Raw genomic sequence first — 13,426 nt, forward strand, 5'->3', positions numbered from 1 at the left:
TTCCTTTTTAATTTTATATCTACCTTCATAAACCATTACTCTTCACACCAGCCAAATGCTGGGGCTGCACGTTACGTCCCGCCGACACAGATTGGTCTTATGCGGCGATGGGACAACAAAGGGCTGGGAGTGGGAAGGAGGCGGCCATGGCTTTAGGCACAGTACTTGCCTGGTGTGAAAATGGGAAACGACGGAAAACGATCTTCGGGGTTGTCCACAGTGGGGTTGGAACCCACTATCTGCCGGATGCGCGCCCCTAACCGCACGGTCAACTCGCCCACCTGGACGACAGGTCTGGGACATGATTTTTATTTCAAACATTCCACGAGAATTACCGGCGATTTGAACCACGATCGCCTTCTCGCCTACCCCCCACTTATCACTAGTGATTCGGTGAATGTGCAGTATGTAAAGAACTCTCGAAGTGTGTTTGTCAATGTGAAGGCACTAATGTCGCTCAGTAATTAAGACTTACACTTTGTGGACATCGGATTTATATTCTGTACGCTCGACTTCAGAAAATCACACTGCGATAAAATGTGCTGAGATGTGGTGTCTTACCCATCCTGTGCTCACACGGCCAGTACGAGGTCTCGTGTCATCACTAGAGACAAGAATTATAGGCACTAAAAACAGTTAAAATAGGCAGGCATATAGGCTCTTGAATTAGCCAAAATAGGCATGTAAATAGGCACTAATGTGTAAAATAGGCAACAAAATAGGCATGAAAAAATACTTATAATTTAATAACACGCTCAATTGCTATTAAAGGAATTTACAACAAGCAACGTTTCAAAGTTTTCCGGTAACAATCTTGTTCTTCTGTCAGGCAGAATGTTTTGTACTGAGAGAAAGATCTCTCAACATCACAGAAAGTGATTGGACAAAACTTCAGTGAAGACACTTCATCTGGTTTTAGTTGCTTCATTACCTCACCTCGTAGCAACCTGGCTACTTTTACTGTCACTTTTCATAATGGATTCTGCTGCAGGACTCTTATGGAATTTCTGCTGACAGCGGCTACCTTCCCACAGGTTCGGTCAAAACTTCTCCTGACTTTTTCCACAACCCTAAATGACTCCTCCAGGGAAAGCCAGTCTTATCCAACTCGGTGATTGCTCCCGGCAACTTGTTGAAGTTTAAGGATGCTCCGGTTTATGCAGGGGGATATTAGCTCCCACCATTGCAGTGCACAGGTCTATAGAAAATTGTTTTTCGTCGCTGTTCACAGTGGACTGGTAGAAAAGCTGTGATAACAACGCTTTCTGTACTCGCGGTATTTCTATGTTGATCTATATGGTATCTTTTCACATTTGATCTGAAAAATTATATTGACTTAAATTACAATGTTCTTATATCTTAAATTTCTACAGCTGGGCTAATTGGTAATACTGCTTAGTATATAACATGCATTTGTTTCATTAAAAAAAACCAAGACTATTAGAGGTGATATTTCTAGAAGTACAAAAATTTAAAGTAGGAACAAGAGAATTCGTAATTTACATGGAAATATGTCCTAAAAATGTTCAGTCGTAATCTAGCAGTTTCCTGTCGAGTTCACCGGGTGAAAAAATAATAAAAATGACGTGAAATGATACCTGAGTAGCGTAGAGGAGAGATCCTTCCTACATGCTTGCCAGGGGCTCACCAAGCTGCCCCTAGCAGTATTCTTACTTATATAGAAGATTTAAAACGGTGGCACTATAAATCTCAGATTTGTGAACACTTCTTATGTTACTATTCGCCGGCTTTGGTCAGCCGGGTCAGGCCTGCAATAGATCCTGCATCATGTGTGTCCACTAGGCTGCCACCCTTGTTGAAAATTAGAAAACTGCGTGATTTGAAATTCTCGTGACATGCGCCCATGACCTTACTTTTTATCACAATTTAGCAAGATTATAGATGGGATGCTAGAGCTTATGCACCCCAGACTCTCTTTGCTTGCCCCCTCCCTTCCCCCCACCTTCCCCACTCCAGCACAATGGTTACTAACCGGACCTCACCAATCCAGACCAACGGTCTTTTCACTGGCCTGGTCTTGTAAAACATTCTGTGACATCGTCCTAGCTGCACCATATTTGATCTTCAACCTATGTTTCGCGAAGTCTTCGTGGAAGCATAATAGAGTTCACTAGAGCCTACACGTAGCGTTGGTGAAAGTTACTCACGATTTAAAAAAAATACATTTCAGTTGTAGTCCGCTTCTGTGGTGTAGTAGTTAGCGTGATTATCCGTCACCCACGGAGGCCCGGGTTCGATTCCCGGCTCTGCCTTAAATTTGAAAAGTGGCGCAAGGGCTGGAACGGGGTCCAGTCAGCCTTGGGACGTCAACTGAGTAGAGGTAGATTTGATTCCCATCTCGGCCATCCTTCTTTGCCTGTCCCTTCCAATCTTCCCATCCCTCCACAAGGCCCCTGTTCAGCATAGCAGGTGAGGCCGCCTGGGCGAGGTACTGGTCATACTCCCCAGTTGTATCCCCCGACCAAGAGTCTGAAGCTCCAGGACACTGCCCTTGAGGCGGTAGAGGTGGGATCCCTCGCTAAGTCCGAGGGAAAAACCGAACCTGGAGGGTAAACAGATGATGATGATGATGATGAGGTGACGCTGTCTGGGCGAGGTACTAGTCCTTCTCCCCAATTATATCCCCCGGCCCAAAGTCCAGGACACTGCCCTGGAGACGGTAGAGGTGGGATCCTTCGCTGTGTCCGAGGGAAAAGCCTACCCTGGGGGGTAAACAGATTAAGAAAGAAAGCAAGAAAGAAAGAAAGAAAGAAAATATTTCAGTTGTAAATCTCTATTTTCATAAGAAATGAATCAGAGTTCAAAATACTGATTTTTAATTATCATCCACTCTGTGCCAAGAGACCACCGGCATTCTAACTCCTCGTTAAGTAATTACATGATTATTTACATTTTAGCAATATAAATTATTGAAAGATCACGTCTAATACAGCATTGCAACAAAACAACTTTCCACGATACGTAAATTAATAGGCCTATAAATGCTACAATGAAATGCGATCGCAGTTCAGTCACACACAAAAAAAAGTTAAAAGTTACAAACGAACTTACCTCCTTACAGCAAGCTTGGCAGAAGACTACCCTTCCATCCGTAGTGAAACTGGGATCCCCTGTGATCCACCGCTTCAGCCAGTAGGACAATGATTTTTCTTTGCAATTACATTTTTTCTACGTCACGCCGACACAGATAGGTCTTATGGTGACGATGGGATGGAAAAGGCTTAGGAGTGGGAGGAAAGCTACCGTGGCCTTAATTAGAGTACAGCTCCAGCATTTGCCTGGTGTTCAAATGGAAAACCACTGTAAACCATCTTCAGGGCTGCCGTCAATGAGGCTCGAACCCACTATCTCCTAGATGCAAGCTCACAGCTGTGCACCTCTAAGCACACAGCCAACTCGCCCAGTAATTTTTCTTTCGGTATTGCCACAGACACACTTCTTCTTCACAATAAATCACAATACGTCCTGAAGATAAAGCGTACGCATACAACAGTTCACATCGAGAAAGAGGTATAAGGGATATGGGTTGTGCAACGTAGTTCGACGTTCATAGCGGCGATACGGAGAGGGGGGGGGGGGCAGTATAGAGAACAAAAACTCCCCGGGTCCAAGGAATATCGAAAGAAATTGCTATGAAATGATTGTTTATGCTCTCTGAGTGAATTTCGATAGAGGGTTGACAGTATACTGTGGCAATAATAGTACCGTACAACGAAACTTTCGCTAAAGGAACAATAATTTCCCATATATTACAATTAAACGGAGGTACGGAGTGATTAAAAAGTCATTTAGTATTTGAGCACACAGTAACATACACTACTTGCTGTGCCGCGACGAACGAAATAAGCGTATTTTCGCTAAGTATTTTTCTTAACGAAATTAAAGGAAATAATCAGCGGAAAAGACAACAGGGTTTGATTTTTTTTATTTCCTAGTTTCAGACGGCTAAAATGGAATAAAATGTATATTTTTCTTCTCAAAGTGGGGGACTGCTGCCCCCTCGACCCCCTCCCACTGATACGCGCACCTTTTTTTCCCCAAGCCTCTAAAAACAAAAGTGTGGTTTCATGATGCTGTCTTCTCTCAAGTTGACAAGAATTCAGCGTGATAGCCGTGATCGTTAAGGCATCACCGTGAGAATGTTGGCCGGCAGGGTAGGAGCGGTGGTGGTGTACAATTTCTAACAATAAGATTGCTTGCCAAAAGCAAACCTCCCCGCAGTGCTCATACGGACTGAGGGCATATGATGCTGGCAATTGCGAGATTCGTCTGTCGGATGGAGACATTAAGCCTTGAGAAGAATCTTTTGTGCTATTCCGCACCACCAGGCTGCACCGGCACCAAGTTTCATCCTCTTCCTTCACTTCATTTATTCCAACTCATCCACTCCTCTAATGAGGTTGACGTAAAGAAGGACATTCCGTCATAAGAATTCACAGTTCTGCCCTTTAAGGCAAGCAACTCACTGTTGAAAACATCCTAGGGACAAGAGCTACGAACTTTAGGTAAAAAAAATATAATAAACTATGATAATATATTGTTTATTTCTTTCTAAAAATTACAACCCTTTTCTTAATCATGGTTATCTGGTCGATTAGATTAGCAGTTTGCCTTTTTCTACTTTTTTATATTTTTTAATGAGAGCAAGTAGCGGAGAGTCCCAGGGCTATGCGGCTTTACTCATCTGTTTCCGAGAAATGCCGATGAGTCGGGAAAGTCTCTGGTTCTACATTGAGGGGGTGGGAGGGGGGTGGCGATCTGGCTGAGCGGCGGTATTCGCCTCTCGTCAGGGAAGAACCCCCGCCCCCCTCCCTTTCGCTAAGGAATGGTGGGGGAGAACTTCCCGTCCTAAAAAACAGCCCCTTTCGCGGGTTTAATTTGGAGTTATTTAGTGAAAGAACGAGCAATAATTTGAGCCAATGCGCAGTTCCACTTAGGCACGACTACGAGCGGTAATGTGAGTCAATGCAGAGTTTCAGTTAAGCCCTTATAACTACATTCGGCGTGGATAATTTTCAAAAATGGAAAAACGCCTCAGCGTATTGAACCAAAGAACACAATACAGAAATAATTATGGAAATAATTAATTTGGCTAGGATTTTCATAAAAAATAAAACGAGTGGAGAAAGGAGCGATTTTAGGCCGTTCTTCCGGAACTGTATTCAGGTCGGAAGTGATTCTCGAAATATCCACTTTTTAGTTTAATAGTCAAAATTTGAAACCTTTTCGGGCCCTTCAACCCCTCAACTTGTCCGGCTCCATGGCTAAATGGTTAGCGTGCTGGCCATTGGTCACAGGGGTCCCTGTTTCGATTCCCGGCAGCGTCTGGAATTTTAACCTTAATTGGTTAATTTCGCTGGCACGGGATTTGGGCGCATGTGTGGTCTTCACGATCATTTCATCATCATCACGACGTCCAGGTCGCGTACACCTGCATCTGGCGAGCCGAACTTGTCCTCAGACACTCCCGGCACTAAAAGCCATGTGCCATTTCATTTTATCCTTCAACTTTCGGCGCAATTGAGTAAATTGCTTAACTTTACGTGTTTCGTAGTGTGGGAGCCTCTACTTTGTCTGCAAAGAAATGTCTTCGACATTAAAACTTGACCTTTCAAACCACGTGTAGCACATCCCTTAATGTTCAATTCATTAAAATATTTAACTTGAATACCCTTGAGTTCTTTTATGGATTCCCTGCAATTTTCACCTCCTTAATGAGAACTAAAGCAAAGGAATACACTTCATAACTGTTCTAAGTAAGATAGAAAATAATTTATTTTTTGTCATTATGGCAGCAATCAATATGTTTTTTAAAGATCACAGTGGCTGTTATTGCGCCGCTCATATGAGAATCTGGCAGCTCTCCAGTAGATGAGAGGACGCATTCCACTTATCACAGGCATGCCAGGTATGTGCGGGACATTAAAAGGTCGACACTTCGTGCGGGGTTTTATTGGGCTGAGTGGGCGTCAAGGGCCGTAGCGAACGAACGAATACAATGCGACAGTTCCAATCAATCAACATTTCATTCCATACAGTAGCAGGATTGTCGTACGTAAACCTGATTGTCCAGTAACGCGCACAAGTGATCATCATTTGTCCTCGCAAATGAATTCCAACGTTATCATTTTTTTATTCATACTAAAGTATGGTACCAGTGTATGGGACCATCACCAGAATTACTTGATTAAAGAACTGGAAAAAATCAAAAGAAAAGCTGCTCGATTTGTTCTGGGTGATTTCCGACAAAAGAGTAGCGTTACAAAAATGTTGCAAAGTTTGGGCTGGGAAGACTTGGGAGAAAGAAGGCGAGCTGCTCGACTAAGTGGTATGTTCCGAGCTGTCAGCGGAGAGATGGTGTGGAGTGATATTAGTAGACGAATAAGTTTGACTGGTGTCATTGAAATTAGGAAAGATCACAATATGAAGATAAACTTGGACTTCAAGAGGACAAATTGGGGCAAATATTCGTTTATAGGAAGTGGAGTTAGGGATTGAAATAACTTACCAAGGTAGACGTCCGATAATTTTATAATTTCTTTGAAATAATATAAGAAAGGGTTAGGGAAAAACAGATAGGGAATCTGCCACCTGCCCTACTGGCCTAAATGCAGATCGGTAGTGGCTTAATGATTGATTGACATCATTGAATAAATCGACACACGAAAGTACAGTATATGCATGTTTAATATACTGTAGACCTTAATTTACAGATTAACTGCTGCTAAACGTTACGTCATATCGCCAAACAGATTGTACCATAAGACGCCGTATTTAACGGTCTGAATCGCTTGTACAGTGATATTTTCTGGCATTTCATCTATTCATGGGTCAGATTGAGTTACAAACGTTCAATAGGGTGACATTTGGGGAAGTTTGTCCCACAGTGCGTTACTTTTCGCATAATTTTGTGACAGGTACAACATAGAATTTGCCTCACATATGGCTACTGGGTGGGCCAATATTCGTGTAGAATTTGATGATTCTATCTTCCCTATAAATGATTCGAATTACGAATTATACGTGTAAAAAGTGCATAATATACTTACATTTGAGAAATATGGACAAATCTAACATATAAGGGATAGATGTACGACAAAACGTCATAGGACCAAAGTTGTAGATCACTCCAAATTGAACGAAGATTCTGACATCCGTTTTGTGATAGGACTTACCGTTTAGCCACGAAATAAATCGAAACGAAGGTCTGCACCGTCATTAAAGTTGCCTCCATATTTCAATATTGTTCGCGGATGAAAAAGTAAAAATTGAAAAATCTTGGAAGTTTTCCGTCGATTACAGGCTAAAATGTACAATTTTTCCAAATTTCAATTTTCTAGCTCCTCTGGCAGATTGTGCCGCAATCTTGATTTTGGGGGAGGGCGGTAAAAATTAGAACTTTCAGGAAAGTAAAGCTAAAACTATGCAGACGGTCATTATTACCCCTTAAACGGATAACTGTACGAACATTTCCCGAAAACAGTCAACGTACAGACACAGTCGTTGCGGTTTTATTTAGATAGATAAGGAATCTGCTCCACGTACAGCACCTTCTGGGCTATGTCCGCAGGACTTACCCTGCAAAACCGACCGTTCATGATATCTCCGTTATTAATCCTCCGGTCGAAAAAAAATTCAGATGAGAAAAATGTTTTAGAAATGGATTTCCATCAAGGTTGGCCGATTTCCAATCAGATAGGTCTTGTATACAGGGTTATTCACCGAACATGTTACACGGGAATAACTTCTAAACCATTAAAGATATCGGTATTCTGTTTTCATATTCGTAAATGGTACCCAGGGTCTTGTAAAGTAACGTGCTACTTAGTCTCATGAGGTGATTAATAACCGAGATATTGATACTAACTCCTATTTTAAAAAAAATAGAATGACACAAATCCATATAGCTGCCCTAAAAGTTCAACTGCGTACAAGTTCAAATATGTAAGTATTTTCAAAATCGGACAAGTACTTTTTGAGATATAAATATGAACAGCATACGCGCTTTTGAATGCCGCATCAGACGCGTGAAGTCGGGCAAGGGCATATTGACGCGCAAGCAGTTTCCTGGGTGTGAGTTCAGCCTCAGAATGGATACCAGGCTTGTAAGCATCTCGTACACATGTGATGGGTTTGCAAAGTGTGTATGACAGGCGAACTCATGACAGGACAGGGAGGGTTGGTGTGTTTAAAAGGAATAAAATAAGTACTTTGCCTTGAAAGGAACATAACGAAAGCTATAATTGTCACTGCTTTTAGTGTACAGTACATATTACTATATGAGTTGAGAAATAAACATAACACAAAACACCTGAATAGCTCTTTCTAGAAAAGCAAATGAATAATGTCCGAGCTAGACTTCATTGGATATGATGCTAAGGGTGTAGGCACGGGAACATAACAACGTATCGTCAGTGTAATTGTTATGAGGCGGACATTTTGTACAACGAGTTCAGTACTTTATGTGGCAAAGCCACTCGTGGCCAATCGTTCATTGACTGCAGGTTGAATTATCACAACAATAAAGATACGAGGTAGGTGATGTTTGAAAACGTACGTCTCAGTGATCCGCGAACACAATGTGTCTATTTAATTTTGTGCTCGAAATGTTGACCATCAACATACACGGTCGCACTTGCGGTTGCTCTCCAGACGTACGTGATTAAGACACCGCGGTGACAGCTACGAATCTAGCCGCTACACGTGATTAAGAAACTCGACAGGCTGCGGAGAAGAATGGCTGTTTGTTGTTATTTGATTTCCGGAGCATTGACAGCGTGGACAGGTAGCCCCGTTTGCTTGGGTGTGTGTGTGTGTGTGTGTGTGTGTGTGTGTGTGTGTGTGTGTGTGTGTGTGTGTGTGTAGTACAAAGCGCACCTCGTTTTGTGCCGGGTTATTTCAGGCGAAGGGGCAGTGTTACCAATGCCGGATTATTTGGGTTGGGATAGGTTATTAGACATTAGCAGACAAACAGCTCGACTTATTATGTGTGATGTTCAGAGCTGATCGTGGTGAGATGGCAGCAACACTATTATTTATTTTACATGCATTAATCGCCGCGGAGCTCAAGTGTGACTGTAGTAGCGTGCATTATGGAGAGCGCAAGTTCGAGTCCTGTCTTGCCCAACCTGAAAGTGATTTTCATGGTGCCCCATGTTCAACACCAGAAAATGCCGGATAGCTACCTTTGGGATAGGGCACGGCCGACGTCCTTTCCAAATCCTTCCCATTCCCATCCGTGGGAAAAGACGTTAAACTGAGCGCAACCTATTGCACATGGATGTCAAAACAAAACAAAACAGCTTTAATCTCCCTTCCCCGCTGTGTTTGCCAGTCATACAATAACGTTGGACACCCAGGGTATGTTACGGTGCATCACATTATGTTTACAGTACGTGCACGGAATCCGTTCTGTGGCTGAACTCACTCCCAGGAAACTGCTTGCGCGTCAATATGTCCTTGCCCGACTTCTCGCGTCTGATGCCGCATGCAATTAATTTTCTACCAGTCATACTCTTCTTCTTCTTCTTCTTCTTCTTCTTCTTCTTCTTCTTCTTCTTCTTCGATTTTGAGTGTAACTTTTAAATGAACCAATAAAATTGAGAGGGTGTGGCTAGTTAATCTTGAATGGTCTCGAACCTTCCCCGAGGGTTTATAAACTGCGGATTTTGTCGTCTCTTGGCCAATTGATCGTCATCTTAGTGAGCGTGTGTGTCAAGCAGGAGGCAGGAGGCCTCTTCGTCAGCTGCTAGATCTTCTACCAGGTAATAGCCACTTAACATCTTTATTTGTTGCTAGCTCCGCAGTTTAACCCTAGGGAAAGGTCCGAAACTTTAACTATGTAACCAACTTCTCTAAAATGTAAATCTCCTTTCGGCTAATGTAAAAATTTCATAAAACTTTAATGGTAAATCGGGGATAGAGAATGATATACCCTCTCGAGCTCCCCTTCATCTTGGTTTGGGGTGACACATTTGTTTCTGCAATGTATTAAAGTGATTTCCATCCGTGCGACCTCAGTAGTTTGGGATTTGCCCCTGTTTCGTCGGTCAAGTGCCCTATAGGTCTTTAAATGTTTTGGAGCTCAATCTTAGAATCCATTCAAATTGTACTCGGGCCGTTTATTTAACCTGTTCTGTTTCACTAAGGCCCTGTAGGTTGAGTACCAGATACCTCTATGTAATAAGATTTCTATTTGTAAATAGTGCCTTGTAAGGCCAGAGATTATTAGAGTGTCTTGCTATGTTGCCTTGAGTAGGCTTGGAAAACTGAGAGCACTTAAGCTCTCTTTCAAGTGCTGTAAAAGTGCCTTTGGGAGGCCTGATATTGTAGTTCAAGGAGCAAGTGCTCCATGTATCAGGTGATTTCTGCCCTTGTGTAAATTCATGAGCTTTGTACATTTCAGCGGGTAGCTCAGGAAATGTAAAGCTAGTGGCTTAAACACCAAGGTGTTAAGATTCTGAATCTTGGATTTTTTACCAATCTTATTTAACGTTTGCTACTTGTAAAAAATGTCAATTTTGGTGTCTGAAAATATAACCTTCACTTTAAATTTTACATTCTATTCTTGACATTGTAGTTAGAGCCGTACATCCCGGCACTTTCTGTCACCTCTGCGTTCCACGGGTAACCCCGTAACTATTGTAATACAGAAAAGTTTCAAAATTCAAAATAATGCGAACAAATGTAGAAACCTGCCAATTATCGAAAGTGTTCAATCAATCAATCAATCAATCAATCAATCAATCAATCAATCAATCAATCAATCAATCAATCAATCAATCAATCAATCAATCAATTAATCAATCAGTACTGATCTGCCAGGTGGCGACTGTGTGGTACAAGCACAGCTGATAACGCTTATTGATTGAATCCAAAACGTTCCTAATTATTTCAATTGGTATTTCGGTACGTTGTCTTTCACTGGCTGGTCTCAACTCCTTATTTATAGGTGGTTTTGTGGTGTAAACATTGTGTTTAAAATGGGGGCCAAATCAGGTGAGTTTGGAGGTTACTCGATACTTCCTCTTCGTCCTACCCATCTGTTTGGGATGTGGCCGTCAAGATAGGCCCTTACATCCCGATGGTAGTGGGGAGGTGTTCCAACCTGCTGGAAGTACCATTCTTCATTCCTAATCACCTCTTCGATGCGTGGCATAGCATAGTTTTGTAGGAAGTTGAGGTAATTTGCAGCATTAACGGTATCATCAAAAAAGAAAGGTCAAATTAAACCAAATGCTGACAAAACATGCCACACTGTAACTCCAGGTAAGTTCACATGTTGTTCCAGTGTCACATGAGGATTGTTAGCTGCCCAGTAGATGGAGCCATTTAACTTGAACGTACTCTCATCACTACAACCAATCTTGTATGGGAACTGATTGTCCTCTGCAGATTTTGCTTGTATCACTCACAAAATTCAATTCCCGAGTCATAATCATCTTCATTATGTGCGTGGACTTGTTTGTAATCAACGAATGCTGCATATGCATGGCCTTTGGGTTTAGCCAGAGCTTCGCTTATGAATTGGAGTACGTGTCCCACCGCTTGTATATTTGATCATCCGGGGGTAAACTGGGGTAGAATACTGGATAAACTAAAGCCTGTGTTAGACGAAGAAAGTCAGATCTTTAAGTTCATATCAAGCATTCTCTGAGAAAATACAATCAGAATCCACGATGGCCTAGTCCAATCCAAAGTAATCCAGCAAACAAACGGAGTACTCCAGGGGGATCCTATAAGCCCCGTTATGTTTAACGTACTTACCCATGATGTGATACAAAGGATACAAACAGAAGAAGTGAGGATGTGGTTGTACGCTGATGACATGATCCTGCTCTCAGAAAGAAGAGAACCCCTGCAAGAAGCCATAAACAAATTGGAAGAGTGATCCCAAGAAAATGACCTAGTTATAAATAGAGAAACAAAAATAATGAAATTCAGAGAAGGAGGAAATTTGGCAAACACTGATAGATTCACTTGCGGGGAAGAAGTACTAGAAATAGTCAAAAGCTACAAGTACCTAGGACTCACACTGCAAGTGACAGGACATGCCTTTTCCAAGCACATTGAAGACAGAGCTGTAAGAGCAATAAAGGCGACTATTGAGATAAAGAAACTGAATCTACTATCCGTCACAACAGCCCTGAGACTATTCGACATAAAGATTGCTCCCATTGCCTCATACGGCATACAGCTTATATGGAACCACCTCACATACTCAAATCTGAAGAGATTAGAGGGAATTAAAACAGCCTACCTGAAAAGAATGCTCTGTGTCTCAAAATATACGCAAAACAAAATAACGTATATCCTGGCAGACACAACCTTCTGATGAAAGCTCATAATCTGATACCAACACCACAAACCACCAGATTCCTAGAAGACAGGCGACAGAAAGCGAGGGACATCAATCCCGGACTCCTCACCACCCCAGCGATGACAATCAACGAATGGAAGAAGGCCAACTGCCAACTGCGCCATTTATATACGAGAGTGGCAGCCCACGGACTACATCACCACAGCCCCACCGACAGATGTCAGTGCACCATATGTGGAGGACCATGCAACACGTATCATATCACTGAGTGCAAATGATGCTAATTTCGTCTAATTAATTATTATCTTGTACACAATGTGTTTAATAAAATTATATATATATTATGTGCGTGGACTAGTGTAGGAATGAAACTTCTAATTGGACACGCTTCAAAATGCGATGGACTCTCAATTTTGGTACTCCTGTCTCTCGAAGCGCATCCCGAACAGATTTTCTAGGCGATTGCTGAAATCGCGCCTTGGCTTATCTCTCTCCTGTGGGGCTGGTGGAGGATCGTGGTCTTCTGGAATGGCTCTTATGGACGTACTTAACAGCGCCTTCTATCTCGCAAACGAGTAATTGTGAGTCTCGTTGGTGCAACGCGTTGAAACTAAATTCTAAAACGCCTTTGCACTTCACTTATGTCCTCACTCTTCCTGTAGCATTTTATAATGAATTTTCTTTCCTCAAAGTTTTGTTCTGACTCCAGCCAGTATTTTAAGTAGCCTCACCTGCAAAAAGACAAAAAGCGTGGTTGTTATGAACAGTCAAAGAGTGTATACATTTTATTAGGGCACTCTATATACAGACTCACTTTTGCTCGTTGGGGTTCCGCCCCCAAACTCCCAAATCCCCAGCATTACAAGTGGTCATTTGGAAAATTACTGTGACGAAACGGTTCGTCGTACCGAGAAACGGATTGCTCCACCAGACGGCCCATTTATTAGCCTACATGTTTGGTCCTATACTATTTTCTCATATATTCTCGATTTATAGCAAAGATACACGTAAACGTTTCGACCTGTGCAAATTACGTACATTTTTCACATGATGAGAAATTATTTTCCTCACCTAATGGACTGCTAT

The sequence above is a fragment of the Anabrus simplex genome, chromosome 1, assembly GCF_040414725.1.
Source record: "Anabrus simplex isolate iqAnaSimp1 chromosome 1, ASM4041472v1, whole genome shotgun sequence".
NCBI classification, from domain to species: domain Eukaryota; kingdom Metazoa; phylum Arthropoda; class Insecta; order Orthoptera; family Tettigoniidae; genus Anabrus; species Anabrus simplex.